The 13,668-nt window shown below is 33.3% G+C and overlaps 1 protein-coding gene across 1 annotated transcript in view; it reads left to right on the plus strand.

The window, feature by feature from the left end:
- LOC145268439 (histone-lysine N-methyltransferase MECOM-like) overlaps nucleotides 1–13,668 on the plus strand; it is a 188,640-nt gene that overhangs the window by 115,168 nt on the left and 59,804 nt on the right. The gene's annotated exons all lie outside the window — the stretch shown is intronic.

Below are 13,668 nucleotides of genomic sequence, written 5' to 3' on the forward strand. Positions count from 1 at the left end.
CCAAAGGGTCAATGTTCAAAAGATTTGACCATTGTGGTCTCTAGCAAACTTTCAGCCAATTTTTGGACTAAACGTTGTAAATTTCTAGATAATGCGCATTCAGACATGAAGCAAGCTTTTGAAATGTGTTTTGGCCGACAATTTGGCTGCTATGAGTCGAACTTATACACACACACACACACACACACACACACACATATATATATATATATATATATATATATATATATATATATATATATATAGATATAGATATATAAAAGAGTGTAGGCATCAATACTTGTGAGGTTTTCAGCATTTCATCATGTTTTTATTTAAAAATATTTTTATAACGCGTTTCACGCTTTGTTTCGCTCTCTTCAGATTTTCGTAAAATGTTTTTTTTAAATGAGAGTTTTAAATGTTATTATTAGACTTGCTGATACTAAATATGTTTTTTCAGAGTGACGTGGTCTCAGACATTCTGTCCCCAACAGTAAGTGTTGTTAGTGTCCAGTCAGAGTATATATAGTATCAGCAAATGTAAAAATAACATTTCAAACTCTCATTTAAAAAAACAACCTTTTTACGAAAATATCAGAAGAGAACGAACCAAAGCTTGAAACGCGTTATAAAAATATTTTAAAATAAAAATATGATAAAAGGCTGAAATACCAACAATTGTTTATGGCTACAATCTTTTACATATACATTTTTTTTCTCTCGGAGGAAGAAAAGGGGGAAAAAGATTGGCAAAGGAGTCTTGCTCCGAAATATATTTCTTTAAAAATTATCACCCGTTTATTATAAAAAATTTCGCATTACAGTTTTGGCTTCAAATGTATTTATACATGTTTTATTCTTCAAATTTCACTCAGCGCTTCTAACGGATATAAACAAAAAAGCTACCCATATATAAAGTCGGGTTTAACTGCTAGTATAATAATACTTATGAAATCTGCATAATATATATACAATGCATAATATCTATCTATCTATCTATCTATCTATCTATCTATATATATATATATATATATATATATATATATATATATATATATATATATATATATATATATATACGGTTATGAACATACTACCCGAGCAAAGTCGGGTTTAACTGCTAGTATAATAATACTTATGAAATCTGCATTAATCAAAATACCACATTTAAGCTTACTTTATGCCCAGACAATGTCGGGTGGCCTGCTAGTATGTGTATAAATAAACATCCGATCTTGAAGCTTTTATTTTATCCACTATTGTGCCCGCACGATGTCATGTATCTCGCGTTACGATGGTGTTATCTCAAAATTTACAGGCAAGCTATCAACCACATCACATGACTCTATAATGTTTTACTTCCATCTATTGTCATCATGTTGATAACGATTTCTTAGTATGGCCAGCGTTGAATAAATTCGCATTGTTTTATAGATGACAATATGTAAAACGTGCACTGACTATTTCCGGCACCCCTCTTGCTTTCTTCCCCTACCTTCAGTCTCCTTCTTCTCCTCAATTTCTCTCTCTTTCTCAAAGCTATTTAATTATTACTTTTTCTGCTTATCAATTCCTATTAATCGCTTTATGTATATGTATATAGTAAATAATTATATAGACTTCGTAGCCTCGTAGAAAATGTCTTTTTCGCTTCTCTACAACCTCTGTCTCACAGAAGAGATGTTGCGAGTTTGTCTCTGTTTTATCATTATTTTCACGGCAAATGCTGGAATGAGCTCCAATATATGGTCCCCCTCGCCAAACTTTCACGAACAACACTCGTCTAGCTGAAAAAAACTACCAATAGTTCCCCCCACTCTTTATCTGTGCTTTAATCTAAACGTAGATTCCACCAAAAAAGAACTACACGCCTGTGGAACTGTCTTCCTTTTTCCTGCTTTCCAGCTGACTACAATATGATTATCTTCAAGTCCAACGTAAACAAGTTCTCGATGAGCCGTTCCACTTAAGTTAACAAATTTACCGAATTTCCATTACTAACGATTACTATATCTTTCACCTGACTACTGTACACTCTTAACCCTTATCCTCGAGTGGTCTCTGGCCTTGATAAGTGGTTATGCTTATGCAAATATATATATAATATATATAGTAAATAATTATATATATATATATATATCTATAGTAAATAACTATATATATATATATATATATATATAAGCGAGATAAGACAGATTTAAATCCGCATTTCATTTCCTCTGATGATATGAGCCATTATTGAAAATCCATGGATTAAGGAAATTATATTCCTTTTGCCAAACAATAAATTCTTAACTCGGATGTATGTGTCTTTATTTTCATTTTCAGAATTTAAATTTAACAACTAAATTTATATATATATATATATATATATATATATATATATATATATATATATATATATACAAATATTACTGGCAGTAATATTCTATAAGTACTATCCCATCTAAATAAAAATTGCTCGATATACAAGATAGAGCAAATAAATAAAATTTTAGTCATTCAATGAATTTAAAAATTTATGCCGTGAAATGTTTGAATTTCAAATCAAAAGATTTTTATTATTCTATGTAAGACAAAGAATATACTTGAAATATTCTAACTCCATATCCTATAGGATTTCGATGTCTACCATCTCTTCAGAGGAGAAAATATTAGCAAATAATTATAATGGTTTCCACCTTATTTGCAAAAGTCAGTGTTTCCATTCGTAGCCAAGAGTGAACAACAAAATGATGTTTCCTTACAAAGAGAAAATCTTATATATATAACAATATAAATATGCAAGAAATAAATGTTACCATAGTCAATAAAAGTTACTTTTATGGTAGAAAATTTCATTGGTTTGTATTTTTAAGTAGTTTGTAATTTTTTTTTTAATTCACGAACCGGTTTAAAAAAGATCAAAATGGCAGCGAATATGAATTTGCACTCCCGTTTTCAATTTGAACGAGGGGCATCTGAGCATTCTGTGTTAACAATTTAAGAGAGTTCCGCCAACGTAAGGAATATTTATAAACATATTTTAATGTTTTCCGTTATTTTGTGCTTGATGAATATTCGATTATGGCATGTGTAGTTTATATAAAAATGTATTTAAAATTTATCGCCTCAAATTTCGTTTTAATTTTGGTTCAAGTAAAGAGCATTAAAACCTATTTCAAAACAAAAAAACATGAACTGAACTTTTATTAACTATGGTGACATTTATTTCTTGTATATTTATTTTTTTTCGGGTAGTCGTATGTTGGCTTTTCTGCTAAACACTCTTGCTAAATAATTTCGACGAAATATCGAAAAACAAAGAAATAAAAACAGTTTTGAAAAATAATGAAGCTTTACTTACTTTAGTAAAATAATCCGAAACAGCAAACTGGGATATTAAAAAAGTAAACACGTAATTGCTTTAGTTTTTTAAAGCAAAGAATCGATATAAATATGAATAAGAAGAAAATGGCGCTTTTTTCAAGCAGAACAGCTACGTTTCAGTTTTACGGTATTAAACGGTGTAGTATTGCGCCGTAGGAGTCAGAGTTGTACTATTGTAATGTAAAGAACACGCAGAAAGTGTTGTAATCAACTGAATTCCTTCTAGTACACTGGCAAAAAAGCTTAAACAGATTTATAAATAAAAATAAAAAGGTTATGTAAATGTTTTTAAAAAGACACATAATCACGTGAGCAGGATTTTTCCCTTCTTTTGACACAATAACAAGTAACGTTCTTATTTTTTATTATTTATCTATTTATCTATTTTCGAAAGAGTGCCACTTGCAAGTGGAGATAGAAAAACAGAGTTATGCAAAATTTGTGTCGAGAATTGTCTAAAGTTCCGACTTTTTTTGGGGGAGGGGCTTTCACTTTCATAAGAACGTGAATTTGTGAGGTGAATTTATTCGACACAATATGATTCAACTAAAAAAATAAATAAAAGCTAATGTGAATTAAGATTAAAGTTAAGGTGTTATTGTGGACCCTCACTCCTTTTAAAAAACCTTGTTAAACTTTGTGACATATTTCCATTCTATGGAGGTCAGGTGCGAACGAACACCCAATAATTTTATTATACCATATTTCTTCAAACTGAAACATAATTATCAAAGTATACTTACGCAAATAGATGTGAAAAGTCTTTGTTAAAGTTTGTGCCATACTTCCATGGCGTGCAGGCACGAACGCAGCCCCCACAATTTTATTATAACATCCTTATTAAAGTTAAAACATACTCATGAAAGTATTATTATGTACATCTATATCAAAAACACTTGTAAACGTTTTTTTTTTTCATTTTTTATTTCCGTACTTTGGGGGCCAGGCACAAACGCAGACCCCACAATTTTTATGAACCACCGTTCTACCAGATCAAACATACCCATTACTGATCCCTGATACATCTTCTATCATTACATGTAATCAGTTTTTTTAAAATAGTCAACCATATAGGAGCCTATTCGTGACCAGACACACACACAGGCGTTCAGATGTATAATATAGATACATACACATATATATATGCACACATATATATGCATATGTATATACCTAAATATACATATCAATATACACACAATTTACATTCCACGGCTGCAACAATTGCACTGTAAAGAACCAAAGGCAACGGGGAATCTCATAAAATTAAGAGAGAGAGAAATATTAGAAAATTGCCAACCGATTCCTGTATTCATCAACGTTTTTTCTTTATTTCGAGACTTCCTCTGGATGATATATATATATATATATATATATATATATGTGTGTGTGTGTGTGTGTGTGTGTGTGTGTGTGTGTGTATATGTATATACATATGTATATATATATGTATATATACATATATATGTATATATATGTATTGTGCAAAACGATATATATATATATTGAGTAAAACGATTAAGAATTTTGAATTAAAAATCAGTTTGAAAAAGAAAAACAAACAAAATCGATTGTACGATCGTTTCAGAAACGATATTTATTTTATTGAAGTATTGGCAATAATTGTGTTGACAATAATTTTACAAAAGTTTTGTCTTTTAAAACTTAGTCTCCTCATCAGCAAAAATAGATGGATGGCAGTAATTGCTGAGAATTCAGTTAGGAGATTCGGTTACCACTTGACGAATGCCAGATGAACAGTTGGACGAAACGTCGTTAAACAACACCTAAAAGATGAAAATAATAGTCCACAATGAATAAATTATTAAACTTTCTTGTCAACCTGACAGAAACACCGAAATTACGTTAAAGGACAGTAATTATGTAGGTTGTTTGGATGTACCTTAAAAGTCAGCATGCCTTGATAGGATTCTGCTTCAAATTGAGTGTTTGTATTTGCGCGGTATTATTGACCAAAGGGATTAGTTTTGTTATTATAAAGACCGCCGAAGCCAATGAGCAAGTGCTTGAACGCTTTTATGGGATGTGTCTATCAAATTTAAACCTAACGAGAACCAATCTATACTCCTATAAATTCGTTTTTCTTTTGTGTGTATTGATATTCATATTTAAGCCCCTCTTTTCTATTTATTTAAAGAGAAAATACAATTTTCTTATATATGGTTGTGGAATTGCATTCACTAGCAAACGATCTAACTAATTTGCATATTCTTTTAAACATTCATTTTAACTAATTCCCTATAAGTTGTTTTTGTTTTTTAATGGGATAATAATCTTTAGTTAAATATTACGTGTAATTATATTCATGCAGATATTATACATGATTTATACTTGCATAATATTTGCGCAAAAAGTTTATAGTAAACACAAAATTGTTTCCATATATATTTATATACACGTATATATTTTTGTTTAACAAATTTTGCCTACCAAACTCCTCCTAGACTTTTTTGGTCTGCAGATATGAAATTTCATATATAAGGTATTTGAATCCATGCAAAACTTTATATTTGGGTTTTATCCCGGATAAATCGGTGCAAAAGTGTGAAAATTAAAAAAAAGAAGAAGAAATTTGCCAGGTGAAGGTCGAACACCAGCATTACGAATGCATAACGTAGTAGCTATTGGTTCATGTTTTAATTTTTAGCCTTGCAGTAAACATGTCTTACCATAGATCAGTCATTTACAGGCGAGGCAAAAATAAATCGTGAGCGGAACGTTTTGTTTTCGATTCTCGGTGGTGGCGCATGAGTCTTTTTTAAAATACTTTTTAAATCATTACTATATATTGCATCCAATCTATCTATCTATCTATCTATCTATCTATCTTTCTATCTATCTATTTATATATCTATAAAAGTGAAAATGTCTGTGTGTCTATCTGTCTTGTCTCTATGGTAGTTAAGGAAGATTATTATACAAAAAGGCATTCACACTTTTTAATATATACATATGCACATCACCTTATGAACAGTACATAGAGCCCGAGCAAAGCCGGGCGGAACTGCTAGTGTGTATATATATATATATATATATATATATATATATATATATATATATATATATATATATATATATATGCCTTGCAGGAAGTTGATAAGCCAAAGATAATTGCGAAAATAACTAGAAACCCAAGTGGACACCACTGTATTGACACGACATGTTAAGAGGGAGCGGTCCAAGCGAATGAATTAAAAAAGGGACTTGGTCGGTTTTGTAAGACGTTCAAATAAAAAAAAAATAAATAAAATTTAAAAAAAAACAAATAAATATACAAGTCGAAAAAGAATTAGCCAGAATCATTAAAAACGATTTTCTTGGTCAGGTCATAAAGGCTTGGTCAAAAAAATAAATAAATAAATAAATAATAAATAAATAAATAAATAAAAATAATTGTAAAAACATATATTGACTTAAAGGTCATAAAAAAACTCTCATATACTGAATCCGGGCCTCCGTGGCCCGGGTGGCACGACTAAAGTGTAGTATCTGTTCCGGCAGATACTGCAAGCTATGACTAGCTATGACTAGCAAAGACCAGATGTGGGGTAAAGCCCACATGCCTGACCTTTAACCAGCTCCCATTTCCCACCCCTCGGGAGCTGGTCCCCTTTTTCCCTTCCCCCTCCCTTCACTCCTCACATTAAAAATTGGCCTTGTGCCTAATTTGCTCGGTGGGGGAGCAAATAAATACCACCTGTTCCGGCAGATACTGCAACCAGAGACCATTGTCTTTGTGGCAATGCCCTCCTGGTCCATGTAGGGGCAACCCTATATATCAAGAGAGGCTCTTCCTACCAGCTCCCATTCCCCACCTCTTGGGAGCTGGTTCCCTTTCCCCCTCCCCTCCACGCGCATCACATTAAAAAAACGGTCTCGTGCCTAATTTGCTTTCGTGAGGAAGGAAATATATACCTATACTGAAATCCTGTAAACATACCTGTATTTATATCTGTTCAGCCTGGCTTTGTTCAGGCCCCATGTACTGTCCATAACTGTATGTGCATATCTATCTATCTATCTATCTATATATATATATATATATATATATATATATATATATTAAAAAGTTTAACTAGTGTCCAGGTAACCTACATCTAAAATTTCAAGAGTTTAGTCTCAAAATTCGCGGAGGAATTTGGTAGAGTCTGCAAAAGTCAGCTCTTCAACTTTAACCTCTTGGCAGCCAAATTTTTGCCTCAATATTTATTAAAATGCTTAGTATATGTCTGAATACCGTTTATCTAAAATTTCAAATATTTAGACACCTAATTGGCTGAATAGTTTGCTAGAGACCGCAAAGGTAAACATCATTGAACTTTCGCCCCTTGGTAGCCACATTTTCCGTCAAAACCCGATTAAAAAGCTTCCACTCTGTCTTAATACACTTTATGTAAAATTTCACCCTGTTTTTGTTTTATCGTTACTTCCATGGCAAGTGATTGTCTGAGCTCAAATCTCTGGTCCACCCCCGGTCACTATCAATAATTTTCCCCACTCTTTATCTGTGCCAAAACCAAAACGTAGATTCCATGAACAAAGCTACTTTCTTAGAAATGCACGCTAGTGAAAATCTCTTCCACATGACTACAACTTGGATGCCTTTAAGTCCAACATAAACAAATTCTTGGATGCCTTCAAGTCCAACATAAACAAATTCCTGATGAACCGCCTCCTTAAGTAAGACACTTTATCAAATCTCTAACGATTACTACGATACTATGCCATTGATTACTGTACACGCAATAATCGGGCCTTGGTAAGTGGTGACTTCCATGTAAAAAAAAAAAAAAAGTAACTTTTTAGCAAGGTAGAGAAAGCCCACCGTCTTCACACAGCGTTTGGCCTTCAGACCAAGATCAAAGTGTGTTTAAAATTGGGTTTAAGTAGAAACACCCTCCCTCCCTCCCTACACACGCATAAATACAAATTTAAAAGGGTAACTAGGATAAAAGATGCTAGCCGAGAGAGAAATCCTTTAAAATTTCTAACAGAGACATGATGGGCCAACCAACCTCACCCCTCTTCTTTTTGAGTTGGCCTTGTGCCTAAATTTTTTGTTCATTTTCCCAATTGTATGTTTTTGTGAATACAAAACCTAATATCTCAAAATGTAGTATCTGTTGCGGCAGATGCTGCAATCAAAGACCATTGCCCTTGTGGCAATGAGTTTCTGGTCCATGTAAGGACAACCCTATATACCAAGAGACTCTCACTATCGAGCTCCCATTTCCCTCACTCCTCTCCATATTAACAAACGTCCTCATGTCTAATTTGCTCTCGTGGGGAAGCAAATAAGCACAGCCCACCTTCTTTGAAGCATCCGAAGGCATGAACATAACGATAGTGTTTCGAAAATAGCGCACACAATTGTCAGCGTAGCTAAAAAGAAAACAAATAAAGTAAAAGAAATAAAATGGCATTAGATCAAGTGTTATATGTTAGACCTTTAAACGAGCTCAGTGTTAAAAGTAAATAAATAAATAAAAAAAAAGAAACAAGGTCACAAAAAAACCGAAAGAGAAAGACAGACAATAGCGCAGCATGGTTAATAAAAACTCGCAGGAAACTGAGATAGAAAAAAGGTTCTTGTGGAGTTACTGACTCATATGGCTGAATTCAGTGCAGTGCTAAATACAAGAAAGCGAATTTGAGAGACACAGTGTTTTGTTTGGGGAGTGGGTTGCACGGGCACAAAGTGGACTGCGTCGTTATCGCCATCAGCCAAGCCAGCACCCACCTCTTCATCATCCATCTCCTTCTTACTGTGGTCATAGCCAGCATCTTGATCATCATCGTCATCATCATTATCACTTACAAAGCCCGCGTCCTCAACCCCAAGCCCACCTCCCAAACCCTGCTTGTCTCGCAACGTCCTCTCTTGGGCCACGGTCCACGAACACACGCGCAGATCTCAGCGTAGGTTCCTGACGCAAAAGTCTTCCACTCGAATGAGCAAGAGCGGTATGACGTTTGTACGGTAGCTGTTCGAAAAATGAGATTCCCCTGCCCCCCACCCGGATCTCCTCTTCTAACTCCCCCCCTCTCTCTCTCTCTCTGTGTGTATGTATTTATATATATATATATATATATATATATATATATATATATATATATATATATATATATACTCTCTCTCTATATATATATATATATGCTCTCTTTCTCTCTCTCTCTCTCTCTCTCTCTATATATATATATATATATATATATATATATATATATATATACACTGTTCTCTCTACATATATACTCTCTCTCTCTCTCTCTCTCTCTCTATATATATATATATATATATATATATATATATATATATATATATATATATATATATACTAGCGCCGCTCCCGTGGGTCAATCGGTGGAACTGCTGACTATGAACGCGATGGCACGGGGTTCAATCCTCGGCTTGGGAGAGCTGCTAGTCTAGCGGCACTGATGAGTTGTGATACAACGAAACAGGACTGTATGTCGATGACTACAAATATATATATATATAACTACTTCATTTACTCACATAAACCTAATATACGAAAGTATAGATTTATGCGTAAACTTTAAGTATTTACTTCAAAAGTGATCAATACGTAGGTAGAGCTAGTTGTTTCCTGTGTATCTCTCTCTCTCTCTCTCTCTCTCTCTCTCTCTCTATATATATATATATATATATATATATATATATATATATATATATATATGTTATTTGTTTTTTGTTTTTGCGATACGTTTTGAATGAATTCAATGATTTATGAAAGTGCATTTTTACCTAAATGCGAGTTGGGAATAATTTTTCCCTTTAAGCAAGTTAGTACCCCCTCCCTCACACGACCGGTTTAAGAGTTTTGACTCCTTACGGCGGGGTTCTGATTTTGAATCTCGGTAGATTCAGCCACTCTGATGAGCCGTAGATGACAAAACAGTGGATATCAGTGGATAATTATATTTAAAAAATTTTTTCATGCCGCTCCCATGTGGGTGTACGAAGTTGGTTAAAGGGAAACATTATTCCCAACTCGTATTTAGATAAAAATGCTCTTTCTTAAATAATTGAATTCATTCAAAACGTATCGCACAAACCAAAACAAATAACACCTAAGTAAATCGCGATAAATCCAGACACTCGTGCGAGATGGACGAGCGCTTTAATAGTTTATGCTTATAACCGTGGGGTCCCGATTTCGAATCTCGCTAGATTCAGCCACTCTGATTAGTTGTAGACGAGGAAACACGTGTCAGTGGATAATTATATTTTAAAAACTATATATATATATATATATATTATTTGAACGGTGTACTTTCAGGATATGTCCTGAAAGCACTTCGTTTAAACTCCTCACCTTAACGTTCACAGGGAACGTGAGTTGGAATAGATATATCAAGATCATTGCCAAGGCTGCTACGAAGAAGGTAGGCTCTCTCTACCGTGTTAGAAAGTTACTTAAACCTGAGAGTATCCTGTGCCTTTATAACGCCACCATTCGCCCATGTATTGTTGTCATATTTTGGCGGGTGCATCTCGCTCCTAAACAGGGTTAAAACAAGAATCGTCAATCTAATAGGTCTCGAACTGTCATGCAGAAGTTCAAGTGTAATGTGAACAAATATCTTGTTGCTAAACTCCCTATATTGTACCCCTGCAACTTGGGACAAAAATGTGGTCTCAAGATGAAAAAAAAATGGCTATGGTTCTTAGGGGCGGAAAAAATTATATTGATCTACCGTGGGATTCTGAAAAAACTTTCTAAGGTAGAATCTATTTACGTGCCCTCACTGCGAATAATGCACGAGTGGGTCAGTCCTGAGACACAGGCAAAATGAATGCCGATGCTCAAAATGTAGAAACCTTTTCACCCCTCCCTGTACTTAAAAAAATCGGTAAAAATCAGGAAATTAATCAATTTTAATGAAATTTTCAGTATTTATCAAATAATGATCGCGAACTAATTATTTTTATTTAAATCTTAGTGGAAATGTATTATTTTGTTTAAATAAAAATACCTTTACTAAAGTTATGGTTTTCAGTAGTAAATAAAAAACGCAGGAATTTATTTTTGCTTTTTTTTTTATATATATAAAGCATCGTAATTTGTAACAATAAAAATAAAATAAAATAATTTTACAGAAACATTACGAAAAAAGCCCCTAAAATCCGTATTAATGAATTCAATATAACTCAAAGAAAAATGAATTTCTCGAACTACCGATATTACCACTAAATTAAGCATTTCTTATTTAATATTTTCATACACACACACACACAATATATATATATATATATATATATATATATATATATATAATGGCAAAAATATTTCTACTTTTTTTTTTTTAATTACAGATTTCGCATAATTTTTATATGCAAGATTTTAATAATTTCCTTGCTCGCAAGAATATGAAACTTTCGGCGTAACATAATTTTTATATAATCTTGAACAATAATTAAAAAAAAAAATTTAAAAACAGGAACATAGAAAATTAATTAAATTAAAAAATGGAAAAATTTATATAAACGTTCAGAATAGAAATGTACGGATGCACGTCTGGGGAAAAAAACTATCACACCCCTTCCTCCGTTTTAATTACATGACGTCATTTTCACAGTCTTTCGATTGCCTGAAATTTTGGGACGTCGTATATTCCGTGTTAACAAAATTTTAGTTTGTTGCGTTTTGCCAATGACAAAATCACTCGGTTTTTTGGGGGCTAATTAATTCATGTTTTGTACAAACAAGGTGTTTTTTTTTAAATTCAATTCAATATCTTAGGATTTTACTTTACTAATTATCTTTGAAATAGACCGATAAAACTAATATTTATCTTTTAAAGGATTTTTACAATGAATTTATTTAACTTCAAAATATAGCTGAATTGGGTAGCTCGCCGTGAAAACATTTTCATAACTTTTTTTTTTTTCACGTGTACAAATATATTTTTCCTTTTGGAAATTAAGTTTAGTTTCTAATCTTTCAAATACAATCAAAAAGAAGTCGGAAACCTACAAAAAATTATGATAAATCGGCTTTCAAAACTAGGTGTCCCTATTTTTGTCCGCCCATTTTTGCTCGTACCTAACAGACAGCAAAGAACTATATGAATGAAGTAACTCTCTATTTGCGCCTAAATGTATAAACAGTTTCCATGAATAAAACTTCTTTCCCAGAACTGCTCACCTTTGGAACACTGTTCTGCTGAAATGCTTCCCGGTTGAATTCAACGTGGTGGCCTTCAAGTCTAATGTAAAAAAGTTCCTGTTAAGCCGTCTTCATAAATAATAAACTTCTACCAAATTTACACCATAAGTGATTACTACACCACCATCTTACATTATTAACCCGTATCCTCGAGTAACATTCTGGCCTTTATATGTGATGACATCCCAAAATATATTTTATGTAAACTATTCATCTTTGCTATATTTATTTAACGTGCCCCCAGAGTCTTCATTATATTCACTTTTGTTCATAGCGTTCACCAGTTATCAAGGCCTGGAAGCCACCCAAGGATAAGGGTTTATGAGTATACAATAGTCAATGGGAAATGTAGTAATCGTTAGTAGTGGATGTTTGGTAACTTGGATTTCTTAAAAGCGACGGTTCAACAAGAATTTGTTTACGTTGGACTTGAAGACAACCAAATTGTAGTCAGCCGGATAGTAGACAAACAGAATAGAGTTCCACAGGCGTGCAGTTCTAAGAAAGAAGCTTTGTTCATAGAATCTACGTTTAGGTTTAAGCACAGAAAAGAGTGGGGAAACTATTGATAATGGTTTCAGCTAGACGCGTGTTTTTCGTGGAATTTTAGCGAGGGGGACATAGATTGGAGCTCAGACGAGCATTTGCCACTAAAATAACGATAGAGCATCATTCGGAGACATTTATACTGATGACACTACCATCTATGGTAGCACATTTAAGACCGTAAACGACCAAGTTCTCTCTGATTCTCTCTCCTCTGATCTTGAGCACGTGGTACAATGGGGAAATGAGTGACTGGTTACTTTTAATGCATCTAAAACCAAGCTTCTCTCTTTACATCATCAACATTCTGATCCCCATCTGGCATCAATTAAAATGAATTGCTCTCGTCTTAAGGAGGTCTCATTTTTTTACAAGCTTCTGGGATTGATCTTTACTCCTGATCTTAAATGGAACACATACATTAAACTCGTTGCCAAGGACGCTGGAAAAATGGTGGCATCCTTCTATCGATCCAGTAGATATCTCACTGCTGATGCTATTCTCTATCTATATAAGATTCAGGTACGTCCAACGAAGGAGAACTCTTGCCACATCTGGG

Source organism: Euprymna scolopes, chromosome 43, assembly GCF_053919585.1.
Source record: "Euprymna scolopes isolate OS-2025 chromosome 43, ASM5391958v1, whole genome shotgun sequence".
In the NCBI taxonomy this organism is placed as follows: Eukaryota; Metazoa; Mollusca; class Cephalopoda; order Sepiida; family Sepiolidae; genus Euprymna; species Euprymna scolopes.